The following is a 27,878-nucleotide window of genomic DNA, read 5'->3' on the forward strand; positions in this document are numbered from 1 at the left end:
GTAGTTTGTCTTTCTAAGAAATTGTCCATTACATCTAGGATCTTGTTTGTCTCAGCCAGGATCTTGTTTGTCTCAATTAAGTTATTTAATTGATTGGCATATGGTTGTTCATAGTATTCTCTTATCCTGTTTTATTTCTGTGATCTCAGCAGTGATGTACCCACTGCCATTTCTGAATTTAGTAACTTGTGTCTTCTCTTTATTCTTGATCAATCAACTTAAAGGTTTCTCAATTTTGTTGATCTTTTTTTAAAAAAATAACTTTATTGATTTACTCCGTTGTTTTTCTATTCTCTGTTTCATTATTTTCACTCTGGTGTCTATTGTTTTTCAACCATCTGGCCTTTTATTTCTTTGGGTTTACTTTGTTCTTCTTTTCTTAATTTTGTAAGGTGGGAGGTTACATTAGATTTGAGATGTTTCTTGTTTTTAAGTTTTTTTTTTTTATTTTTAATAATCTCTACATCCACTGTGTGGCTGGAATTCATGACCCTGAGATCAAGAGTCACATGCCCTTCCAACTGAACCAGCCAGCCTCTCATTGAACTTTCTTGTTTTTAATACAAGCATTTCCAGGAATATTTTTCCCTAGTACACTGCTTTTGCTCTGCCCATAATTTGTGATTTATTGTTGTTTTTTTCCTCTTCAAGTATTTTCAGTTTCCTTTATTATTTCTTTTTTGAAACATTTAAAAGTGTGTAAGGTAATTTTATTACATGAATTCTCAAATTTTCTTCTGCTATTGATTTATAAATAAATCTACGCTGTTTAAAGGAACATACTTTGTATGATTTTAAACCTTATGAACTTATTGAGGCTTTTTAATGGCCTAGTACATCATCTATTCTAGAGATTACCCCCCATGGTTCTTCAGAAGAATGTATATTCTGCTATTAGCTGAAATGTTCTATAGATGTGTGTTAGGCCTATTCGGTTTTTAACACTTTTCACTAAATACTATTACATTTAGTGTTTTCTTTCCATTATATCTAGTGTATTTTTTCAGTGTTTTTTTACCAAACACTTGTCATCTGTTTCCTTATTAATCTTCTGTCTAATTCTATCTGTTATTTAACATGGACATTGATGTATACAACTACAGCTGTTAACTTGCCTAGTTCTCCCTTTAATTATGTCAGTGTTTGCATCATGTATTTTGGATTCTGCTGTTAGGCGTGTATATATTTATAATCATTCTATCTTCCCAGTAAATGAAACTTCATATCAATATAAAGCATTCTTCATTGTCTCTAGCAACAATTTTTTAAATTTATTTTTTAAATTTTTTAATTTTTTATTAACATATAATGTATTATTAGCCCCAGGGGTACAGGTCTGTGAATTTCCAGGTTTACACACTTCACAGCAGTCACCATAGCACATACCTCCCACTGTCCATAACCCAACCATCCTCTCCTTACCCCCTCGCCCCAGCAACCCTCAGTTTGTTTTTTGAGATTGAGAGTCTCTTATGGTTTGTCTCCCTCCTGATCCCATCTTATTTCATTTTTTCCTTCCCTATCCACCAAACCCCCCACTTTGCCTCTCAAATTCTTCATATCAGGGAGATCATATGATAATTGTCTTTCTCTGATTGCCTTATATCGCTCAGCATAATACCCTCTAGTTCCATCCACATCATTGTAAATGGCAAGATTTCATTTCTTTTGATGGCTGCATAGTATTTCATTTTATGTATATGTGTGTGTGTATATATATATATATATAAAGAAGATGTGATATATATATATCATATATATCATATATGATGATCATATATCATATATATATATCATATATGATGATATATATATATATATATATATATATATATATATATCACATCTTCTTTATTCATTCATCTGTTGATGGACATCTAGGTTCTTTCCATAGTTTGGCTATTGTGGATATTTCTAGCAAAAATTTTTGTCTTAAAATCCATTTTGTCTGATATTAGTACAACCACTCCAGTTCTCTTTTTGTTTTAACTTCCATGGTACATCTTACATTCTTCCCCCCTTTTTTGATTTTGAAGTATATCTCTTGTAGATATATATATATATAGTTGAATTATAACATTTTAAAAATTTGTTTTGCCAATCTCTGCCTTTTGATTTTTGATTCATTTACATGTAATATAACTCCTCATAACGTAGGATTTACATCTACCATTTTGTCATGTCTTTCAATATTTTTTTAAATCTTTTTTGTTCCTCAATTTCTGTATTCTTTTGTGCTGAATAGATATATTATAGTGTACTGGTAGTGGGTTTGACTAAACCCAAAATTTCATATCTACCTGCAGCCTCAGAATGTGACCTTATTTGGAAATAGGATCTTTGCAGGTGTAATTAAGGTAGAAATTAAGATGAGATCCTACTGGATTAGTAGATTAGTAAGAAGATCATGTGAAGATAAAGGTAGAAACTGGAGTTATCTACATACCAGGGAATCCCAGCAGCCATCATGATGTAAAAGGCAATGATTTGTCTCTAGAACCTTCAGAGGGAGCTGGCTCTGGAAACATCTTGATTTTGGACTTCTGGAATCCTGAACTGTGAAAAAACAAATCTCTATTCCTTTAAGCCACTCAGTTTATGATAGTCATGGAAGCTCTAGGAAACTAACAGAGTACCATTTTAATCACCTTATTGTTGCTTTTACTATATTGTTGAGTTATAGATCTGGCCAGGATCTTGTTTGTCTCAATTGAAATTCACAATTCTAGTCACCGGAGAGGTCACCAGCAGGCAGAAATTACTTAAATTAGGCCTTTAGAGTAGACATTTCCCCATTTTTCCACTATGCTCTGGGGATAATGTTTTAAATATAGTTATAGTTATAAATATATCAGATATCTCTGTTGTCTGCAATGTGCACAGCCTTTCACTGCCATGCCACTAAGCTAGGGAGAGAGGAAGGATATAAATAACCCCAAGTTAAAACATCATAGGCTCTGAAATACTAGAGACATTTAATAATGTCTCTTAGATATATGATTTTTAAGTTTATCCTATGGCTTTGGTTAAAAGCCAGAGTCCTGAAAGGGTTGTTTTTAGTTTTTGGTTCATATTTTCATTGTTTTACTAGAACAGGTTCATTGAGGATCTCACTCTGCCATTTCACTTATCATTTTTTAACTATTCTTTTTATATGAAGGAAATCGGCCTTTTGTGTATCATGTATTAAAAATATTTTTTGCAAAAGTGTCATTTGTATTTTGATTTTGTTTATGTAATCTTTTTACCACTAAGAATTTTCTCTTTAAATGTTTTAGAGTCAAATATAACAATATTTTAACTATTTTAGTGCTACTTTTATTATTTCATTTTTACATATAAATCTATGATTCCTGTGGTTCTTTCAAATGGCTCGCCAGTTATCACACTTTAAAAAAAAATGATGACTCCATTTCCCCACATATACTTGAAAGGTAATGTTTATCTCATACTATATTCACATATGAACTTATATTTATATTTGTCCCAATGATCTTTGTCTGCACTAGATGTGTGCTGTTTTAGCTATTATACCGGAAAATGATTTATAATGTCTGGTAGGAATAGTCCTTCCTTTATAATCTTTATTTTCTTATTTTTAAAAGCTATTCTAGCATTTTTTTTTCAGGGAGCACTAGAATCACTTGACAAGTAAAAAAAAATATATCCTGTTTAGATTTTGATCAGGATCATACTCAGTTTATAGATAAACTGTAGGAAAATCATTGTTCAACAATAGGTACTCCTACCCATGAAAAATAAATTGCTTTCCAAATTGTACATTTTCTTTTATGCTTCTCACTAGTTCTCACTTTTCTTCTTTCAAGTCTTTCACATTCTTTGGTCTACTTAGTTGTATTTTTTTCCTTTTGTGTGAATGGAGTCTGCTATTTCATTATCTTTTTACATTTTTTTTTTTGTAACCACATATTCTCCATATTCCCATTCAATCCTTTCCTTTAAAGTTTAAGTGGAATTGCTTTAGCATCTATGCCATATAATGGTGTGTCAAGAGCTCTTGTTCTTACATAATTTTTTCTGGTATATTTGAGGAGAAGATTTTTTTCCACATTAGCTCCTGAGATGGGTCTACTATGCATCTCACTCTTCCCTACATCCCATGGAGATTGCTCATTTTTATGCTTCTCATGCTTGAAATTCTGAGACTGTAACCCTTTTTGCTTCTTTCTTTATAACAACACTAAATCAATGCTGCTAATTATACAGGTTTTATTGAAGAATTGTGGTGAACTGTAGGCAATTAGAGTTCAGGCATAAAATAATTCCAATTTGAATTTCAGATAGACTTCCTATAAATTCTGTGGATCAGAATATCTGAGTTTAAAAACTGGTCCCATTACTTACTTTTGTGGAGTGTTAAATAAGCACAGAGATAATGAACATTCTTTTTTGTTACGGTCTTAAATGGGATTGCTTCTATGGTATTACCATTAAACATGGTGTTAGATTTTAATTTGATACATTATCAAGGTTTTTTTGTGGGAGAAGGGTATTTTTTGGTGGTCTCGCTCTGTTCAATGTTGACAGAATTCTTTTTAGTCTTTGAATAGTGTTCAGTAACTTCCCCCTCAAACTGTGTGGCTCTTGAAATCTTCAACATTTGTTTGTTTGTTCCTAGTTATCTTTATGGTTTTATATTTTTTATTCTATTTTACTTTTTCAGTGTTCCAAGATTCATTATTTATGCACCACACCCAGTACTCCATGCAATACGTGCCCTCCTTAAAACCCACCACCAGGCTCACTCATCCCCCGACCCCACTCCCGTCCAAAACCCTCAGTTTGTTTCTCAGACTCCACAGTCTCTCATGGCTCATTTTAAAATTTAACTGATATCCTTTTGATCTATGCTTTCTTCCAGGAAAGTATTATTTTATTACATCTTTGAGTATTTTACTTTTCTGTTTGTTTTTCCTTTCTTCAGGAATACCAATTAGGAAAATATTGGATCTCCACTTTCTTTTTCCTAACAATATCATCTCAGGGATTTTTGTTCTTCTTCATTTTGTTTTATATTATTTACCAAGCCATATTTTACAACACTGACTCTGTTTTAAGCAACATCTATTCTAATTTAGGATAGTCTAATTCTGAATGGTTGGCTTTTGAACAACATGGGTTTGGGCAGCACTGGTCCATATATGTGGATTTTTTTTAATATAAATAAAGGACAGTATTGTAAATATATTTTCTCTTCCTTATGATTTTCTTAATAATTACATTTTCTTGTTTCTAGTTTACTCAATTAAAATACAGTATTTAATACATGTAACATATAAAATATATGTTAATTAACTGTTTATATTACTGATAAGGCTATTAGTAGTTAAGTTTTGGAGAACCAAAAGATAAACGCTTGACTGTGCAGGGGATTGGTCTCTAACCCCTGCATTGTTCAAAGGTCAACTGTATGTATCTCTTGAGCACAGTAACAACTCCTATGGTTTAATCTATTTTTTTGAGTGCTTACATTTCTTTTTTGAATGAGACAATATTTTCTATAATTCACATGTATATAAGAAGTCCATATATTTTCTCATATAATTCATCTTATCAAACATGTCTTCAATTCATTTATTGTGTTTTTTCCTTGTTTAAAATACTTGTTTTACATAGGAAAAATACTAAATACTTTTTCCCCCCTGCATATTAATCCTCTTTAAAAAGAAACAATTCTGTCTGGGGCACCTGGATGGCTCAGCTGGTTAAACATCTGCCTTCAGCTCAGGTCATGATCCTGGGGTTGTGGGATCAAGTTCCAAGTCAGGGTCCCTGCTCAACAGAGAGGCTGCTCCTCCCCTCCTTTTGCCCCTCTCTCTGCTCATGTTCTCTCTCTTTTTCTCAAATAAATAAAATCTTTAAACAAAAAAAGGGGGGGGGGAATTCTGTCTAAGCCTACTAATAAAGATAAGTTGAGAAAAATGAGCTAAGGAAGTCAGTATCTCTTCAATTCAAGGATGTTGCCTTAAAATACTCTTTCGTCAGATCTACTGAATCCTTCAATCTGGGTGAACAATTCTGAATGGCAAGTTTGCTTCTTGATATGAATAGATTACCTTGATAAGAAGACTAAACGACCCACTGTGAAAATTTTGTTTGTTTTGTTACCTTTTATTAATCTCTGCTCGGTTGACTGTTGCTAGCAGCTTCAAGACTATTTACTGTGCAGTTCTCTCTTTCTAAATGTCCTATCCATTACATTTTTTGCAGGGAGAGTTGGGGGAAGGAAGTTGGCAAACATGGGAAAATCCTCTGTCAATGTCCTTCTGTCCTATACTTCTCCAGGTAGAAATGAATTGCTCTAAGAGTATCTTCTCTGCCTTTCATACCCACCTTCCTTTCCCATACATACATACACCCATTTCTCATCACTCCATGTAAACCATCATTACTTAGATCTTTCTAGACTTTAACTTATTTTAGAAAACTATGTGCTCTGACTGAGATATGTAGTAACATGTGAGTTTGCAATGTGCTTTAATTTTACAATCTTTATTTTACAGATATCCTTGCCTTCTTGGAAAATGGGATTTTCTCTTAAAAAAAAAAGATCTCTTTGCTTTTGTGGAGCAAGTCTCAGAGGATGGTATGGAATAAACATTTTACTCCACCAGCTTTTACCAGCAGTCTTAAAAATAGAACCTTTTATTATAATATTACACAGAAATAAAATCATTCTTCCATTACCTAGATTGTCAAGAAAAATTGAGATACATATTGGAATGTATTTTAAATGAGAAATTTTTAGAGTTTTCTGTTTCACTGGAGAGAAGGAATTTCTCAGAGGAGAATCCTTCATGGATAGGATTTCTTTTCCCCCTGCTATTGCAAACATAGTGCTTGAGAGCTGGAAAATATCTCATCGTGTAAGATGGCTTTGAAGAGAAGTCCATAGTAGTGATAATATGCATGCTTGCAACTTGCTTCTGACCCTCTAGGTTTCAGCCTTACCAAAAAGTAAACCCCAGTATTATCAGAGGAGAGATCTGCTTGATAATGTGACGCATCTGCCATTGTGTGAGCTTAATATTCCAGGCTCAGTGTGTGATGTGTCTTCAGTTCTTGACTTCTGTGAGGTTTGGCCACCACTAAACCTCACTAGGTTTTCCTGGGGGAAGTCAGACCTTATTTCCTCATAACCTTCTGTCCTTTTGTCAGCTCCTCCTCTTCGTTCACTATTCATCCATGACGTTGTTGAAGAAGGGTCACCAGTCCAGGTCTTTATCTGTTTGACCCAAGCCAAGGAGTTGTGAGATCAGAGAAAGCTGCCACAGTGTCTTGCCACAGCTCTGGTCATAAGTTTATAGTTCAGGCTTCTCTTCGCAAAGGATCATCAGCATCAACATGTTGTTTCCAGGGTCATAAATTTGCAATGTGATGAGACATAACCAGATGTTGCCAAACGTGAACTGACTCTCAAAGCAGCCTCTTGCCTGCTCTGTCTTGCTTCCCAACCCATAGAAGCTGGTGGTCCATTTAGTTCTTCATTCTCAGCTGAGCGGCTTGCTTGTCCAGATTGAAGCCAATTGTTTTCTGGAGCAATTATATTTTTCAGGCTGAATAATAGAGTGGTCATGATCACTACTTCACGGATATTTTCTGTTCCTTAATGCTACTGTGTGGGGCTTATTGCCATTCTTTGGACACACTTTTGTTTTTCCTTTTACTTGTGAGGATAGCAGTTGTTCTGTTGTGTTCTGTTGTGATATTGTTCCCTATATGTAGCGATGAGAGAAAATGTCACAATTTCTGTAGTCCATACTCCCATCCCTAGAACTGATTTTTATACGTGATTCTGATTCTTTCAAACTTGTTAGAGTTTGCTTAATACCCAGGGTACTGTCAATTGTAATCGATGTTCCAAAGTGTAGTCCTAGGTAAAATAAAGCTTTGGGTCCCGTTGGGCTTTTGAACATTCTCTTCACTTAAGTTGAAGTAATGGAAGCCATAGAAGGTAAGCATATTACTCAAAATTACACAATCTCCTTTTCAAACCCAAGGCTCCAGCCTCCTGTTCTGGCACATCATTGCACTTCTTCAGGAAATCAAGAGTTTATTATCTGGACATAATATAAATACGTAATCATAATCTCAGCCCTATGGTTGCCGGGCTAAATTTATTTATTTATTTATTTTTTTTTTTTTTTACAAGTAGGGAGAGAGGCAGGCAGAGAGAGAGAGAGGAGGAAGCAGGCTCCGTGCCAAGCAGAGAGCCCGATGCGGGGCTCGATCCCAGGACCCTGGGATCATGACCTGAGTGAAAGGCAGAGGCTTTAACCCACTGAGCCACCCAGGCAGCCGGGCTAAATTTAAAGCAAAAGTCAATGGAAATAAAAGCATTTTAAAATTTAAAGCAAAAGTCAATGGAAATAAAAGCATTTTAAACATCAGATGTCATAATCCTTCCATGATACATCATTCCTTCTTAGAATTCTGACTTTTTTTTATAAAACTTGTGTAATAGTAAGAATACATCATTCTATCATAATATTGTTGATAAGGGTCCTCAATGATGGTTCTTTCAATTGCCCCATGAAAAAGTTCCACAATGTTCCCCTTTCTCCACATCCTCTCCAGCATCTGTCATTTCCTGACTTGTTAATTTTAGCCATTCTGACTGGTGTGAGGTGATATCTCATTGTGGTTTTGATTTGTATTTCCCTGATGCCGAGTGACGTGGAGCACTTTTTCATGTGTCTGTTGGCCATCTGGATGTCTTCTTTGCAGAAATGTCTGTTCATGTCCTCTGCCCATTTCTTGATTGGATTGTTTGTTCTTTGGGTGTTGAGTTTGCTAAGTTCCTTATAGATTTTGGATACTAGCCCTTTATCTGATATGTCGTTTGCAAATATCTTCTCCCATTCTGTCAGCTGTCTTTTGGTTTTGTTAACTGTTTCCTTGCAAGCTGGTCCAACCACTCTGGAAAACAGCATGGAGGTTCCTCAAAATGTTGAAAATAGAACTACCCTATGACCCAGCAATTGCACTACTGGGTATTTACCCTAAAGATACAAACATAGTGATCCGAAGGGGCACGTGTACCCGAATGTTTATAGCAGCAATGTCTACAATAGCCAGACTATGGAAAGAACCTAGATGTCCATCAACAGATGAATGGATAAAGAAGATGTGGTATATATACACAATGGAATACTATGCAGCCATCAAAAGAAATGAAATCTTGCCATTTGCGATGACGTGGATGGAACTAGAGCGTATCATGCTTAGTGAAATAAGTCAATCGGAGAAAGACAACTATCATATGATCTCCCTGATATGAGGACATGGAGAAGCAACATGGGGGGTAGGGGGATAGGAGAAGAATAAATGAAACAAGATGGGATTGGGAGGGAGACAAACCATAAATGACTCTTAATCTCACAAAACAAACTGGGGGTTGCTGGGGGGAGGTGGGATTGGGAGAGGGGGAGCGGGCTATGGACATTGGGGAGGGGAGGCGAACCATAAGAGACTATGGACTCTGAAAAACAACCTGAGGGTTTTGAAGGATCAGGGGTGGGAGGTTGGGGGAACAGGTGGTGGGTAATGGGGAGGGCACGTTTTGCATGGAGCACTGGGTGTTGTGCAAAAAGAATGAATACTGTTATGCTGAAAAAAATAAATAAAATGGAAAAAAAAAAAAAGTTCCACAATGTAATCGAGTTTATGATTTTATGTCTGAAGTTGTCTTTTTTTTTCCTTTTTGCTCTTGATCAGGATTATTTGTGAGCAGATAATATGGAGCAAATGGCTTTTCTTCTATGACCAGCAAAACCAAAGAAACACAAGAAATACAGCTAACATGAGAATCACGCATCTTATTGAGCATTAAACATTCTATAAGCCACTTCAATTTTTCAGAGAAAAAGATACTACCAAATGTTTACATATGCTGTCTTTGTTGTTACTGTTTTATTTTATATTGTTTGTGTTATTCTTCCTTTATGTGACTTTAATTACCTCAGGATGTATCCTTCAGATAAAGTATTGATTTTTGAAGTTCCATTTTTGTTTTCAGTTTGAAATCTAAAAATACTCTTTATTCTGTAATCTTCATTCTCCTTGAAACCTGAAGATTTTAGGGTCAAATTTTGTACTTCAGGAATTATTCTTACCAGAAGGTTAGCATAAGGTAAAAAATACTATCTTTTTGCTTCTTTGTTTTTATTACAACAAGCAACCTTAAAAATCATTTAGAAGACTGGCTTACAGTGCATCAGATTAAACTAGTTTTAAAGAACTTAAGGGTTGTGCCCATTCCTGGTGATTTTGATTGCGTTTATTGAGAATTGGTTCCTAGGCACTGATTCTTTCCGAAAGCACACAGGGGATTGTCATGTGTCACCAAGGATGAGAACCATGAATATTGTACCAGCCCCTGTTGATGAAACAAGTTACAGAAACTCAAGTTCATGGAGGTTCTGTGACTTTGCAAAACACTTAGTGACCAAGCTGGCTTCGGGACTTAGCACTCCTGTGACCCCTCATAAAAGAATGCAGAACCTGTGACATTTCCCCATGATTCTCCAGCAACTTACATGGTATCAGGCACATCAAAAATATTGCATAAAACCTTCGCTGAGTATTGAACAGATGAATTATTGAGTGAGGGTCAGATGGCTTCCTCTGTCACGTATATTATTCGGCAACTTCCCTGAAGTAAGGACGGCAGTTGTTGCTGAGCATTCAGGGAAGAAAAGAGTGTCTGGCTTGATAGAAGCCCGACATGCTCTCAGGTAGAACATTGTCTCCTGTGAGGGTCATGGAAGAGTCTTCACGGAGCGAAGGAGGGAGCGAGAGATAAATGTACAGGGAAGGGAGGTCACCACAACATTGAGGGTGACGCTCGAAGGAGAGGAGTGAGTCTTGAGAGCGCGTTGGATCCCAGGAGAGATGCTGTCACAGTTGCCGCAACCAATCATATAAATGTGGGGAAATTTATCAATCGGAACATCAAGAATTCGGAAAGAAAGGCACTTAAGGCTCTCAGGGACCAAGGCCTGTCTATTGTGACTGCTAATCCAAGTGGGTTTGGGTTAAAAGGGGTTAACAGCCCTCTGCTGTAACACATGATTGGTCTTTATGAGGTTGAAGCTCTTGTCTGTTTGAGGCCTACAGATGATGCTAAAGAGCCAATAATGACAGCAATTCAAAGCAATCTAATTATGCAAACGGGAGGCTAAACAATTTCATCATCCTTAAATTAGATTGTCCTAATGAGATAAAGACACCAATTAATCCTGAATTAATTTCAATAGCCTATTTCAGGCAAACACTTTAATATGCAAATGTAAATGAGAAACAAAGCCTACTGTAGAATGCCAGAGTTCAGAACCTCTCTCTTCGCAGCTGCAGCGGGTGTAAATAGTGCCTAATGAGTTTGCATGGAAAGATACAACCAGTTGAAAATTTTAGACTTCATAAAGCACAGCCGGTGCCCCAGGTATAGTGGATGTGGGCTGGAGCCAGACATGCGAGGAGGGGGAGGTTTTGCAGGGAAATACACTACGGTAGGTGTGCACTGCTGAGTCACAAGCACCTTCCTCTAAGCAAACACGGGCAGTCCTTCTAGCTCAGCCCTCGACCGTACGTGTGTATGTGTGAGTACAAAGGGGACTGTGCCTGCATGTACATGTGCATACATGTGTGAGTGTGCCCGTGTGTACATGCATGAGTGTGCCTGACTATGCATATGTGTGAGTGTGCCTGACTGTGTACATGCATGAGTGTGCCTGACTGTGTACATATGTAAGTGTGTCTGTGTGTGTGTGTGTGTGTGTGTCTGGTGAAGGGAAGGTAGGGAGTGGACATGGGGAGGTATGAGGAGCAATGTAGAAGCACTTTAATGACTTGGTATTTGGAAAGCCAAGTTGTCATAACACACACCTGGACAGAAGTCTCTTCTGGACATAAAGTTGATTTTAATTAGTGACCACTTAATCATTTTAAATTAGCCATTCCCAACTCATTTAATATTTCTAAATAATTAATTTCCTAAATAAGACATGGGAACAGATTCAAAATCTTAGGTGCCTATATTGAATCCAAAGATCTGTGAATTTAATGATATTTGGCTGGAGGGCTCTTCAATGGGCTAATTCCTTTTTATAACTACCAAAATAACCCCACAGGTAATAACCTGGGTAATAATCTCTTCTGCCTAGAAAAGAAAGTGATCACTGATATCAGGACTGAGTCCAAACTGAAATTGGGAGAGAGACTAGTACTCGTCAAGGCTGTCCACATGAAATTAAACCATCTGGGTTTAGTTATAAATGACTAAATAAGAATGATTACCAGTTTCCTTATTCTTCATGACACTGCAATCCTATGTGTACAAAATAATGCCAAGGTTACCATATAAAATATAGGATGCCCCTGCAATATTTGGGACATACTTATACTTAAAAGACCATTGTTTATCTGAAAATTTTAATTTAGCTGGCTACCCTGTATTTGCTAAGTGGGAGCCATAATAGGTGCTTAATAAACATATATTGTATAGAATCAAATTGACTTGTAATCAGAAACTTGGAGCACCATTTGCAAAGGAGCATAATAGATATATTTTGAGATGTGACTCTATTTTCAGGAAGCGAACTACTTCTTGGACCAAGATCCTCTGGTTATAGAGGGTGCATCTTCAGCTGGGAAGTTTATAAAACATACCATCCCCATCAGAAATGCCCATCTCTTCAATGTAGACCAAGAAAATATTGTCCCTCAAGGGCTCAGACTGGGTCTCAGGAATTAGAGTTATACCTTTCCAGTATCTTGACCTCTAATGTGTAAATCTGATATTTACAGAGAGAAAACACAAACCCTCAGGTAGAAGAAACATGTCGTAGTGGTTCATAGTGTTAGTCCTAGAACCAGACCTATTTTCAATATTTTGCTCTATAAATTAAGGGTTTGGAAAAATCACCTAACCTCAATGAGCCTTAATCTCTTCATCAGTAAAATGGGAGTATGTCATAAAATTGTAGTGGGCATTAAGTTAGCTCCAACATAATGCAGCACACAGCAATGTCCAATAGTTGTTAGCTAGTAACAATACTATTGTCTGACTAATAGAGAAAGATACTCTAGAGCAGAAAAGAAAGACACAGATTTGCAGATGAAGCTGAAATGAGAAAGGAGGTGAAAATTCTTCAAGGTCCTCATGGCTTCCCCATTTCCAGTCACATGCTAGACTTTGAATGCCTATAATCTTCCACAATTCATTCCCATATTCTGTCTCTTTTCTTTTAGGTTTGATTGATTCTAACCAAAGTAAAGATATTTAAACAGGGGCACCTGGGTGGCTCAGTGGGTTAAGCCGCTGCCTTCGGCTCGGGTCATGATCTCAGGGTCCTGGGATCGAGTCCCACATCGGGCTCTCTGCTCAGCGGAGAGCCTGCTTCCCTTCCTCTCTCTCTGCCTGCCTCTCTGTGGTTTCTCTCTGTCAAATAAATAAAATCTTTAAAAAAAAAAAAAAAAAAAAAAAAAAAAAAGATATTTAAACAATCTTTTAAAGATTTTATTTATTTATTTGAGTGGAAGAGAGAGGGAGAGAATATGAAGCAGACTCCACACAGAGCACAGAGCCCAAAGCGGGGCTTGATCTCAAAACCACGAGATCAAAACCACCTGAGCCGAAAACAAGAACCAGATGCTTGACCAGCTGACCCACCGAAGTGGTGCCAGATATTTACAATTCTGCTGGGCTCAGTGGAAGTTTGGGCTGAATGTCTAAGCTGGGGGGGGTGGGGGCAAGAAGTAATCTTCCAATTGTTTTAAATCTCCATAATTAAAAGAAGCATCAGAAATACTCTGACACACCTAGCTTTATCTGAACTGCCAAACCACTTTTCTCCTGACATTTCTCTCGAGCTCCTCAGGTATAAATTCTGAAAATCTTATGACCATTTTTAAAATTTCTGAGTTGTCTTTAGATGGAGTGACTCTATTTTACCACAAAAACTGGAACATGTGGTTTGACAACATGAGTATACGATGGGGGACAACAGGACAGGCTATTTGATATTAACCCTGTCCAGGAAAATCTGAGACATATGATTCCTTACTTCTTAACATTTTGCTAGCCACCTTTCACGTCTGCTGAAATCCAGACTACTCTGGTTTTCAGGTGAAGCATAGCACTTCCCCACATATCCAAATATTGGGGAGTCAAAACAGTAGGGACTTCCAGAAGAAATCCCCTTCAAAATCTTTTCTCCAGTTGATTTCTTGATCTGTTAAAGGGTAAAGAATTGTAGATGACCCTACTATAGAAGACTTTTTATAAATTCTGCATGGGAATGGTGGGAGGGCGGTGGGAAGGATCTCTCTCACAATCACTGTGGTACCTTTCATCTATCATACTGACTCTGGGGGCAAAGTTGAGTTCGGATCCCATCTTAATATCCTATCACATTAGACAAAACGTGTTTAGACTACATGTGAAAGATACTTCGTGCCAAGTCACCAGGCTAAGTATCTGGGATCCCTCCCTGCTCTCCCTCTGCCCCTCCCCCTAAAGTAAATAAGTAAATCTTTTTTAAAAAAATAAACATAAATAAAGAAGTCATCAAGAATTTCAGAGTCTAATGGAGGACAAAAATCCTACTCATAATTTCTTGCAAAACAGTGTGATGTGTGTGTGCTAACACAGGGATGTAGGAGCGGCGATGTTAACACAACAGAAGGGATTAGGCCCTACCTGGGAGCGATATGGGAGGCTTCTCCAGGAAATGCTGTAGTTGGTCAGGCTAGACGAAATAGTTTATGACTTCCTGGTGTGAAAAGGGAGGCACTACATGGTTAGAAGTTGCACTGAAGACAAATATTTGCCATCAATGGCAGCTAAAGCTGATCACTAGTTGTAATCTCTGACCTTTCACGCACAATCATGGAAAACAGATACCAGCAGAAAACATAGTGGTACAGTATCACTGGGTCTTTCCTTTCCCTCTTCTTTCTCCTCCAGGCCAAAAAAACTGCCTTCATGTTGGCATCTAATGAAGCTCTAAGTGTGGTTATCTACCAGTAGCCATCCCACATGTCCAGGAAAGAACTGTGTTACATTAGAAACTAGATCAAGTGGGTGGCTAGTACGCTACTTTGGTCGCTGTGACTTATGGCTTGAAGTATGATATGGCTACTAAGATTCTATCCTAATTGCCCTCATTTTAGCAAATGAATTGATTAACACTATGGGCAGTTCTCCTATCCATAAAAGTAGCCAGCCCTAGGGCACACTGAAGCTGTTGGTAAAATCAAGTAAAATGAAAAATATGGAGATTGTTTGTAAATTGCAAAACAATACACACGCACAGGCTAAGTTCCTTTCCTATACAATGACAAGGACATGTTTCTCCAGAAAAGAGTCAAAGCCTTCAGAACTTAATTTTATTACCGCTAAAAGAGGATCAAAGCTTAATCTATTTCGCCTCATAAGTACAAGTTGCTGCCCTCCCTCCACTGCACTTTGAATGGACTCTCTACAGCGTTAATGGAAGGCTAGTCATATGTTAAGCATGAATGTGAGATGCTATTTGTAGACCACTGTTGTGAGATGAAATGGGATAGAGTTATGATCACAGATAGGCATATCCTGGCCAGCAGACCAGATAGACTGCTGTTTGATAAACCTAATAAAACAGCAGAGCTTATTGATATTGCTACTCTACGAGGTTGAAGCAGCCTGAGATGGTCTGTCCTTTGACATTGAAGCTGAACTCAAGGTGGAATGGAGTGACAGCCTCGTGAAGCCAGCTGTCTCAGCAGCTAGAGTGACTCTGGGCACTCGATTCCATGGTGTCACAAATTCATTGTGGTCTGGTACTTATGCTGCAGATAAGGATAACTTCTTGATAAATGTCCTGTGTTAATGGGAGTGATTTGTAGCTTTGATTCCTCCCTGAACTCTATTGTGTTGGTCTTGGCAGGACATTACAGAGCAGGGTATGGATGGATCACTGAGACTCCAACCCACTCAAAGCACAGATCGTACTATGACAGGAAACATCCCATAGAGATGTCTTGGCTAGCATGTTATTATTGCTTTTGCTACATTAAAAAAGTCTGCTGCATAGTGCCATAGAATAAGAAGTCAATTTCCATTTTTTACATGAGGCTACATAAATTCCATGATTTTGACCAGAAAGAAAAAGCTTTTTCCTAATATTCAAGCCTGTTTTCCATGTCTTCCAGATCACTGAAGGCACAGTTGTCTAATCAGTTTCTCAAGCACCAGACCTGGACATTTTCTTTGGCTCAAATCCAAATACATTGGAGTCCTGTGTACTCCACTTCCAAAGAACTGCCTTTAATTTACTGGGATGGTGAGAGGAAATTGGGGGGATCCCAATGAATAAGAAGTCAATTTCCATTTTTAACCTGAGGCTATGGAATAACTTCTTAACTCGGTCCTGCCCACTCTCCTTTTTTTTTTTTTTTTTAACATAACGGCTGAAGTAATCTCCTTAAACACACTGATCAGAAGATGTCTAAAATCTTGCAAACGGATCCCATTAGAATAAAGTCCAAATTTATTCCTTCCCCCAATATGATAAGGTATCTCAAGTATGATAGTAAGTTAAGGAAAAGCACTTAAGAGACTTTTGTTCACATCACTACATAATTTAAGTAAAGAATGAAGTTTGGACCAACCTGCCTTTGGAATCAGAACTTTGGAATCAGAACTGCCTTATTCAATAAATCCCCCCATCATAAATGCACAGTCTTAGAACGGTTGAGTCTGCAAGTCCTATTTCTGTGAACATAGCTTACACAGATTTGTCTGCTTGTCTTCCCTAACTGTATTTTATATTTAAACAATGTATATTTTTAGTCATATTTATGTCCATGAAAGCTTGTATTTCTTTGTTGATTAGTACAAAAAAATCCAAAGTAGTAATTATTCTACTTTGGAATTTATTGAAAGATCATCTTTCACTGATACTCTCTTGACCAGTTTAAAATAATGAAATTTTCAGAATTGAAACTATATTAACAAATTGAAGCAGTCTATACTTTGTTGTCATGATAGGAGTAATAGTTTGACCCCAATGCATTAGAACTCCATATGCCTCAGTCAATACATTTAACTTCTTAGATAACTGTGGTATCACGCTAGGGGAAAAAAAATGGCCCCATGACATAGAAGAACCAGGAAGGGCCACCTGGGTGGCTTAGTTATGTAGCTGACTCATGGTTTCAGCTCAGGTCATGATCTCAGGGTCCTGGGATCGAGCCCTGAACCAGGCTCCCCATTCAGCAGTCTGGGAGTCTGCTTCTCCCTTGCCCACTGCCTCTCTCCCCCTGCCCTATCCCTTGCTCAAAATAATAATAAATAAATAAATCTTACCCAAAAAACCGTATCACATCATATACATTAACTTGAAAATAATACAATTCCCCATGAGTTGTACTTCCTTGAAGTTAGTTGTTTAGAAAGAAAAAAAAAATTTGGAAGGAGAAAACACACACCAAAGACCCAAATTGTCGAGTACTTCCTGTAGGTTAGGCAATGTCTTAACAACCTCATAGGAACCCTATCATACCGGTGCTCTTATTTTTCTTATCTTATAGATAAAACAACAAAACAAGTGAACCAATATTAAGTATCTTGTCCAGGGTCACGCAGTCACAACAGATGGTCTGGCTCTAGAGCCCTCACTGTACCACTGCCCCATATGGCCTTACTCTACGAAAGATTGGCAGAGAAGGAGAGAGAGTAGAAGGAAGACGTCAAGAGAATCAGCAGAGCCTAGGAAAAATGGCAAGGACAACTGAAGGGGTGTTATCGGTAAGCTAAATAAAGACATTTGACTTACTATCAGTGTACTCTCTTATCCATGTTATATTGTACATTTCACATTATTTTCATTTTGATATGATTTCAAACTTTAAGAAAAGTAGCAAGGTGGCAAGATTAGTATAAGGAATTCTGTATATCCTTTAGAGAGATTCACCAATTATTTACATTATGGATAATTTGCTTTATCATATCTATCTAACTAACTAATTTTTCTGAACCATTTAAGAACACTTCAGAAAATGCATGCTTCTTTGTCCCTAAATACTTCAGTGTGTCTTTCCTAAGAACATGGCGATTGTCCTATAGAACCAAGAACAAGTAATAAATCAAGAAATTTCACGCTGGTACAAAATTACTGTCTAACTCACTGTCTGTATTCAAATTTCATCAGTTGTCACCTCAAGAGTTTTTCTTTCCTCCCCCCCCCCACCCCCAGTCCAGGATCCCATGGAAGATTAAGCATTTTCATAGTTGTCATGTCTCTGTAGTCTCCTGCATTATGGAATGGTCCCTCAGGTTTTGGTTCATTTGTTTTTATTGATCTTAACATTTAAAGAGTACAGGCTAAATATTTTATGGAATTCCCTCATTGGGGTTTTTCTGAAGTTTCTTTATGACTAGACTTAGGTTATGCATTTTCCACAATACTAATGCATTTTCCACAAGAACACTGGGGACATGCCGTGCTGTCTGTCTCAGTACATCATATCATGAGGCAGATACTGGTGTTGCAGACCTGGGCTACCTGATTAAGATAGTGTCCACCAGATTTGTTTATTATATATATTATATAATACATATAATATTATATATATATTTATATATATTATATAATATATATAATATATATTAAATATAATATATATAAATATATATTATATATATAATATATATAAATATATATATTATATATATAAAATATATATATAAATATATAATATATATAATATATATTAAATATAATATATATTATATATATTATATATTTATATATGTTCTCTCTTTGTAGTTAATAAGTAAATTATTGAGACATACTTTGAGACTGTGTAATACACTGTTCCTCATCCAATTTTATCCATTACTTTTATTTCATTTCTCCTATATTTATTAGCTGATATTCTATGTTAAGAAAAATAACTCCCTTTCTTTTTTTTTCCCTTCCTTCCTCTCATTCCTTTCTCTCTCCCCTTCCTTTTTCTTATCCTACCTGTAATGTCTTCTGTTTTCTTCAAACTGCCTTCAGAATCTGTAGAATCTTATCCAATTCTAGACCCTAATCATGTTCTATATACATTCCTTGGTTGATCTACTCTCATAGCTTGAGATACCTTATGTGTGTGATGACTTCCAAATTTATTATATATATATATATATATGCCTAGATCTCCCTGCTAAGCTCCAGAAAACTATGAGCTACCAGACACTTCCATTTAAATGTTCCATAGACATCTCGATTTCCTCTGAATGTTATCAAACTTAACTCATTATCTATCCCTAAAAACCTGTTTCTCCTCATCTATGTCTTTTCTCAGTGGAAAACATCACCACACGTCCAATCATGGAAATCAGAAACCTGGAATTCATCATAGACTTCTCTTTTCCTCCCACTCACCCAACCCGCAAATGTAATTAATTACTCACCAGCACCTGTAATTCTGCCAGGTTACGTGTCTTTCAAATCTGTCATTCCTTCTCTATTTGTACCATCAAGACCTTAGTTCAGGTTCTTGACCTATTTTTCCTAGTTTGGTATTGTCTTCTAATGGCTTTCTCTATATCTGCTTTTTCCTGTTTAGAACCTATTCTCTGTATTTCTACCAAAGTGATCTTTCTAGGATACTTACGTATTCATGCCACTCCCCTGCTGGCAATCACTCAGTGGCTCCCATGGTTTTCAGAATTATATTCCAATTCTGTAACACAGGACCCAAGCAGAGTTGTTTCACTGTTGAGTATAAGTCTGTTTCTATGGGCTTGTCTCCTGTGAATTGTCAACATATAATTTCTGCTTCAGTCCTTCAGGATTTTGTGACCATGCATTTGATGCCTCAGGGGACTTCCCTGTGCTCCAATGTTACCTCATCTAGGAAGTTTTCCTAACCTTGCTGATATCCTGCTCATTCAGAGGATGCTACTCCACTTTTCTGGTCTCCCATATCACTCCAGACATATTTGACTTATCCCTTTGTCTCTCTACCGCATGAGACTGAAATCTCTTAAGCGTGAGGCTATGGTTTTCTCTGGATTTGTATCCTCAGTGCCTAACATGGTTCCTGGCAAAAAGTGGGTAGGCAATAAATACTAATGAAGGAATATAAGAATATGAATAAGTGTTAACCCGATAAAATTAAAGTGTGTTGGATCCATAGATGGAGTTGATGAATAATATTATTCATGGCATTTGCAAAATCAAAGAATGTTCCAGTACTATGCCTTTAGGTAGGCCTAGTCACAGCCGAGCTTTAGATAATGTTGGGAAAGCTAAAACATGACATCCAAGTGGAATGAGAAAGCGTGAAAAAGACCGTATTGTGGAGTATTGTTCAATTGTCCAACATATTGCTCACTATTGTTCAGCAAGGTCATGTGTTGGTTATTCCAGAAGTACATAAAAAAATAGGGATACTGTCTTAACGATAAATGCAGAACTGGAAAAAAAGTCTTGGTGGTAAAGGAGAGCTGGGCAGATAAATCCATCAGTAGCCAAATAATTTTATCTCATCTAAGATATGAGGAGCCTATTCAAAGCAGGAGCGGGCATGAAGTTCCCTTTTTACAATTGTGGTGCCATTAATGCAAAGAGAAATCAAGGATGGTAGCAAATCCAGTAATGAATAGTATAAATTCTGTTTGTGATATGTCGGATTTGATATCCTAATAGGATGTCAAGGAAAACATTTGGAAATTCATAATCAGCTTTCAGGGAAGCAGTCAGGGCTGCTGGTGTAGGTTTGCTATCCTTTCCCATAGGAAAAGAATTGGTACCTGCCCGATCTCTCTTTCATTGCTAAGAACGTGCTTATGGTCTTGCCTTTGCCTTCAGAGTTTTGTCCAGTTTTTTTTTTTTATGCTCTAAATAACCAGCTAACCATATTGCTGAATATTCTAAAATATTGTTATTGCTTGACTCTATAGATTTACTCAAACTTGATATTTATCTTTCCCAAGATCGCATCAAAGCAGGATATGGTGAACTGTAAGTGTGGGGCATAAATGGCACAATGGGAATTTACTCAAGAGAAAAAACCCAAATCACTACATGGGATTTTACAGAAAGAGAAGTGGAGCTATGGACTAAGTGTCAGAAAATCCCAATTTCAACTGGGAGGTGACAAGAGGAAGAGTTGCACTATCAAGAAGAAAGCATGAAAGCACACTAGCATGGAACATTAAAAAAAAAAATTAAGGGGTGCCTGGGTGGCTCAGTGGGTTAAAGCCTCTGCCTTCAGCTCAGGGCATGATCCCAGGGTCCTGGGATCGAGCCCCGCATCGGGCTCTCTGCTCAACAGGGAGCCTGCTTCCCTTCCTCTCTCTCTCTGCCTGCCTCTCTGCCTACTTGTGATCTCTGTCTGTCAAATAAATAAATAAAATGTTAAAAAAAAATTAAGGGGCTGAGGTAAAAGGGCCACCTTTAGTTTCAGAAGATAAGGAAATGTAGAAATCATAAAAATTGAGGAAAAGTCACAGATTTTTGTAACAAGGAGATTAGTGATGACCTTTAAAAGATCATCTTGTTCTTCTCAATTTGGTGATTGTATTTGATTGCTAGCCTCTTCAGGTGGTCATGAAAGATTTGTGTGTGACCCAAATTATCACCAAGATCCATTGGAGAAAACTGTTGTCATCCAGTATGACCACAAAAGGTCAATTTCTCAATGCCCTTATACATTTTATTGTCAAGATGAAATACCGTAACTGTTGCTTAATGGGCATTTGGTTTGAGTCTCTATTTCTGAATGCATTAATCCATGACGTTTAGCTTCTTTCTTTAAGTAGCCTCTTTTTAATTAAAGCAGATATTTGATTTTGATAAACTGCTTATGCAAATAATTTTGTTGTGATATAACAGTTATGCAGATACCAAGATTCTGAATGCCACAGATCCGATCTCTTGTTTTTATGAACTGAAAGTAAATAAATATGTTGCTCAAATCGGCATTCAGCTTTCCTACTCGGCTTTGGGGGCACAGCACACATGTGTGCACATAATGCACGTCAGGAGTTTTAGCTCAGTATGTATTATGAACCATTGTTTCACCCACTGATCTGCACAATTTCAGTTTTTCTGGAACTCCGCTACTCAGGCTGTGTGTGGGTAAGTACCAGGGTGTGATCACAGGCACCCAAATCCTAGAACCTGACTCAACCGAATAAATAGATGGTCCCAATCTCATCTTGGAAAAAAAAATGAGACACACTCCAACTTCGTAAAGATGGCCCTTGGGAAACAGGAAGTGACCCAGAAACATTATGTTCTTCATTTCATGGTAGACATCTCTAAAATAGAAGATTTGTAACTCCCTCTTTCTGAAACCCAGTCACACGCCGAACGCTGAAAAGAATGAATTTTCCCCTTTGAAAATGTCACAGGGCATCCAGGAAATCTCTTTTCGTTTTATCTTGGCAAACAAATGTCCACTGATCAATATAAATGAGGAACAGGCACATCAACATCAATAGGAAATGACTTTTGTGAAGTATGATTTGATTCATGACACAGAGTGGCCCTTACCAAGTTCTGTTATATTATCAGCTTGAAAGAAGAAGGTATCATAAAAGGGGCCTCCAGATGACTGTCATTTTCAAGTGGGGTGTTCTTAAGTTATAGACTCCTGCCACCTCCGAGATAAATGACTGGCTGCCCTTGGCTGACCCTGTCTTTAGAGAAGGGAAGGCTGTCTTTACAGACACAGGGATGTATCCTGGAAAACTTTGAAAGACATAGCATTTAGAGACAATTTTATTTCTTTATCAACTGATAGTTCTCTATTTCACTTCTCAGGTTTTTATCACTTGCTGGCATATGTGTCGAAATGAGATCATGAGGTCTCAGCATTTCCCTGGCCTCTTAAAGACTCGCTCTATTGAAAGTGCAATCTTGTACTTAGCGGAGGTAGCAAACCTGATGATGTCACACCCCCCAGGGCAATGCCTGACTTTGTGCTTGATGAGCAGTCTGAAATTATTAATTATTTAACAATCGCATCCTGTTTGCTTCATGGTATTCTTAATAGTAGGAGAGGGGAATAACCACTCTGCGATATGCAGTAATGATGGGATTATTTCAAAGATTTTGCCTCATACTAAGAGTTCATGAAAATCTAGTCCAGAAAGTTGGAAAGGTACTTACCAATTTCAGCAGTTGCCATGGGACCAGAATAGCTCTCTAATTAGTTTGGAGAGGCAGAACGGAAGAGCAGTGGGCCTCTAGACCCTGAGGCGGGAGTGGCTGGGTTAAACTCCGAGATGCAGCCCTTCCCAGCTACGTGACCTTGAGTAACTCCTCTGTGCCCCAGCAGCTTCCTGGGCAAAGTGAGGATAGTGACAGGCCCCATCCATAATGTTGTTGGGAGGATTAAATGCAAAGCTCTGAATCATGCCTTGAACATATTAAATGCTCAATACCTATTAGCTTCTGCTGTTCATCATCTTTCTTGTTCTTCTCCTCCTGTCCCTCCTCCTCCTCATGACTGTTATTTATTATTATTATTATTATTATTTCAGAAAATTCAGGCACAGTTCATTTTTAAGTAGAACTTTCCTACGAAGTAATCAGGCTAAACCTTAAGTTCCAAATGGCAAGAGTACTTCTACAATGTGACGGCTTTATGTCCAGTATCTGGGATCAGATCTTGACATTGAAATGAAACACTTCTAAATCCTACAGATGTCAGGAAGTTTCCCGTTTCATCTTCACTCAGCTTTAGTCAGCTCTATCTTTAGAATAAATGATACAAGGCTTACAGGCTTTTTTTCTCTATTATTTTAAAACATATAACTTCTTACTGATGATAGGGTTTGGAGAAGATTTTTTAAAGTTCTTTAGACTTAGCCCATAAGAGGGAAGATGTCTGACATCATGATCTGTCACATACACATGTGGGCACAGAGGCACTGCTCGTTTTTAGGGTGACTTTGTGAAAATTAGACAAAGATGCTCCCTCTGGGTGGGCAAATTAGAAACAGATGCCATCTCTTGCAGACCTAGACCCTGGGGCACAGAATTTGGCATATGTCATAGTGGCTGCATTTATCCTCTCTGACCCCATAGCTGGGTGCTTCTGTGAAATACCCAAACTGCACAGGCAAACCGGTGAAACTCGGTGACATCGCTACATTTCTGGAACAAATGTCTGAGCAAAAAATTTCTCTTTACGTGGCAGAATGCATTCTAATATTTCCCACCTTTATCAGGGTCAGTTATGACCCTGATTATTTTGCCACTCACTACAGAATCCCCAGGTGGAATTTGGAAAACACTGTAGCAGGGGTTTAAAAAAGTAGACTCTGAAAACCAGAGGGCCTGGTCATCCCTACCTGTGTCCTCCTGCAACTTTCTTAGCCTTCCTTGGCCTGAGTTTCCTTCTCCATCAAGATGGGTATACTGGATAAGGGTATGACCTTTATATGGCTGATGTGAGACTGAATGAGTTAAGATATTTAAGACATCAAGAATGTGGCCTGACCTATGGCAGCTATGTTAGCTATTATTAGTATTAGTGATGGACAATTACAAGTTCACTGAACTTCCTCTTCAAACCTAATTCTTTCCGAACCTCCGCAGCCCTGAAAGGGTACATGGGAAAACAGGGCAAGGGGCCGCATGAATGGGATGGCCATGGTAGCCACCCAATTTGGTTGAAAAAAGGCTACACTGTTGCAGGTGGACCCTGCTGTTGGATGCCTTTTTGTCATAAGGAGGCTTGTAACATTGTAAGACTTCGCAGGTGTCTACTCTACAAAGTGTAGCTCAGTCTATGTTCACAATTACCGTTTAACAAGCAGCGATGAGGTGGTCACTTGGGGCAAGCATTGTGTGTCACGCTAGGGGTGAATTGGCTGTATTCTGGAGAAGTCCAGGAGGAGTTGGACTTGTAAGTAATTATAATAGTAAGATGCCTGAAATATAAAGGTGTGAATGAGGCCCCTGTGGACTGGGGAGAGGGAAGGAGTCTAGACCAATTGAGGTTCAGCTGCCTCTAGAGTAGACTAGCACCTTCCAGCCCGATAGCAGTGGGACTTCAGGCTGTCTTCAGTCAGGTCAGCCATCGCTGTTATGATTGCAGAAAGTGCTGACAGGAGACAACACGTCATTCATGGCACCCTCTGTATTCCTGTAGAACGAAATACGGTTGGATATTAGGTTTGTGAGGTATTGTGGATTGGGAGGGGAAGGAGGCAAAGACGAAGTAGGGGCTGCACTACAAAGCACATAGATTATCACTTATTGTGTTGTCTCAAGGTTGGCGTGCTACCCACCGAGACATTTCCCTTAATTTTCATCCTTGTATTTCTGCCTCTGCCCTAATTTCTTGTGCTGAAGATGGAAACCATTAATGGGCGAGCCATTCATTAGTGACTGGAATGAGTTAGGATTCTGTTTCCTCAGAAGGAGCTTGGGAATTTAGGATGGGAATAAAGTTGGTCATGAGGGTGGCAAAAGTAGACATTAGCTGTCCAATGTACTTTTGGTCTGAAATCAAGTAGCATACTTTATTCCACTAATTGCTTTTAGTTATTTTTAAAGGAATATATGTTTAACAGAAAACATTCTCCTTTTAGGAAAAAAAAAAAGGCAAATACACATTCAAGTATCTTTTGTATCCAGAGTCACATACAAAACACCAAAAGATACTCCATGAAATCTGCTCTACCAGACAAAGGGCTAACATACACACACACACACACAGACACACACACACACACACACACACACACACATAGAGCAGTGTGTATGTATTTGTAATGGGTATTATATGTAATGGGTATGAGCCCTATCTATATCCATAGTATATGTTACAAATATGTTCTCCCAGTTTGTCAATCGCCTTCCGACATTACATACACGGTAGTCGACCATGCAAAGCTATTTGTTTTCGTGAAGTCAAATTTATCAATCTTCTCTTGTATGGCCCTGTAATCTGAGTCCTGTTTTAAATGCCCTCTCCTTCACCCAAGTTATAGAGGAACTCAGCCACGTTATCTTTTTGTACATTTATAGTTGCTTTTTGTAAATCAAGATCTCTAATCCCTGGGGTGCCAAGTGGCTCAATCAGTTAAGTCTCTGACTCTTGATTTCGTATTAGGTTATGATCTCAGGGTGGTGAGATCGATCCCCCATCAGGCTCCATGCCCATAGCAGAATCTGCTTGTCCTCCCTTCCCTGAGTTCATTCACTCTCTCCTCTCTCTTCCAAATGGCTATCTAGTTGTCCCAAAACACTTCTTAAGAAGTTTCAACTTTACCCCAGTGATTCAGGATGTCACCTTTGTCATACACAAATGATCCTTTAGTACTTGGGACTATTTCATTCGTTGTTCACTGGGGTGCTAAGTACCATATTGTTTTAATTATTAAGACTTTGTAGAATGTTTTATATCTGATACCTCTTTTTTCCCCAGTGTTTTCCCAGCTATTTTTGTGCATCTATTTTTTCATAAGAATTTTATTTTTTTTTTAAGATTTATTTATTTATTTATTTGACAGACAGAGATCACAAGTAGATAGAGAGGCAGGCAGAGAGAGAGAGAGAGAGAGAGAGGGAAGCAGGCTCCCTGCTGAGCAAAGAGCCGGATGCGGGACTCGATCCCAGGACCCTGAGATCATGACCTGAGCCGAAGGCAGCGGCTTAACCCACTGAGCCACCCAGGCGCCCCTTCATAAGAATTTTAATATTAGTTTTCTAGCTTCATAAGATCAGCTTGTGGTATTTCATATTGGGATCATCTTACTGTTATATATTAACTTAAGGGAACCAACATCCTCATCCCAAGAGGAAGGGATGTTTCTCCATGTGCGCATTCAGGAGTGTTTTAAATGTTCTTAATACAGGCTTTGAACATTTTTTGTTGAGTATATTCTTAAGCATTTTTACTTCTTATTGTTGTTACTATTGTAAATAAGATTTTTCTCTTCCATTACATCCCCCAAATGGCAATTGATTTTTACATGTAGGTTTATACCTTCATATCTTGCTGAATTCTTTGTTTGCTTGAATTAGTTTTACCACTGATCCTCGAGGTCTGTTTCTTTCCAGCTAGCATGAAGTTATCTCCAAATAGAGATAGTTTCTCTTCTTTTGCAATCCTTACGCCTCTAATGGCTCTCTCTTTTCCTACTGGATTGGCTAATGCCTCTAATATGTTAACTAGTGATGCAGATAGTGGATGTCCTTGCCTTTTTCCTGACCTTAGTGGGAATAATGCTAGTGTGTGTGTGTGTGTGTGTGTGTGTGTGTGTTTCATTAAGCAAGATGTTAGCTTTTGGATTAACAAAGCTATCTATTCATTCCTATTACCCCAAGTGTTTTTATAAGGAATATGTTGAATTATTCCAAGGCTTTTTCAGCATCTGTGAAGATAATCATGATTGTTTTGTTTTCTTTAGATGTTAAAATGATACATTATATAATAGATTCCTAATGCTGAACAATGTTTACATTTCTGATATAAATTCTACTTAGCCATGGTACATTTTCTTAATTTGGTGTTGGAGTGTGTTCACTAACACTTTATTCAGAATTTTTGTATCATTTCCCTGAGTGCTATTGTTCTATAATTTTCTTTTACTTAGCCATATCTATCCAGTTAGGTGTAATCAATGTTATATTTGCTTCATAAGAAGAATTTTGGAGTTTTTTCTGCGTTTTCTATATTTTGAAACAATTTAGTTACCATTAAGACAAATGCCTAAATGTTGGCAGCAATTCCCCTGTTTTTTTCTGGACTTATGAGTTGACAAGTTAATTTTTAATTTCCGTTATTTTATTTGTACTGATGAAAGTGCTTAAGTCTAGAAATTTTCCTCTGATCACAGTTTTAAATATTGTAAATTC

Source organism: Meles meles, chromosome 17, assembly GCF_922984935.1.
Source record: "Meles meles chromosome 17, mMelMel3.1 paternal haplotype, whole genome shotgun sequence".
Classification (NCBI taxonomy): Eukaryota; Metazoa; Chordata; class Mammalia; order Carnivora; family Mustelidae; genus Meles; species Meles meles.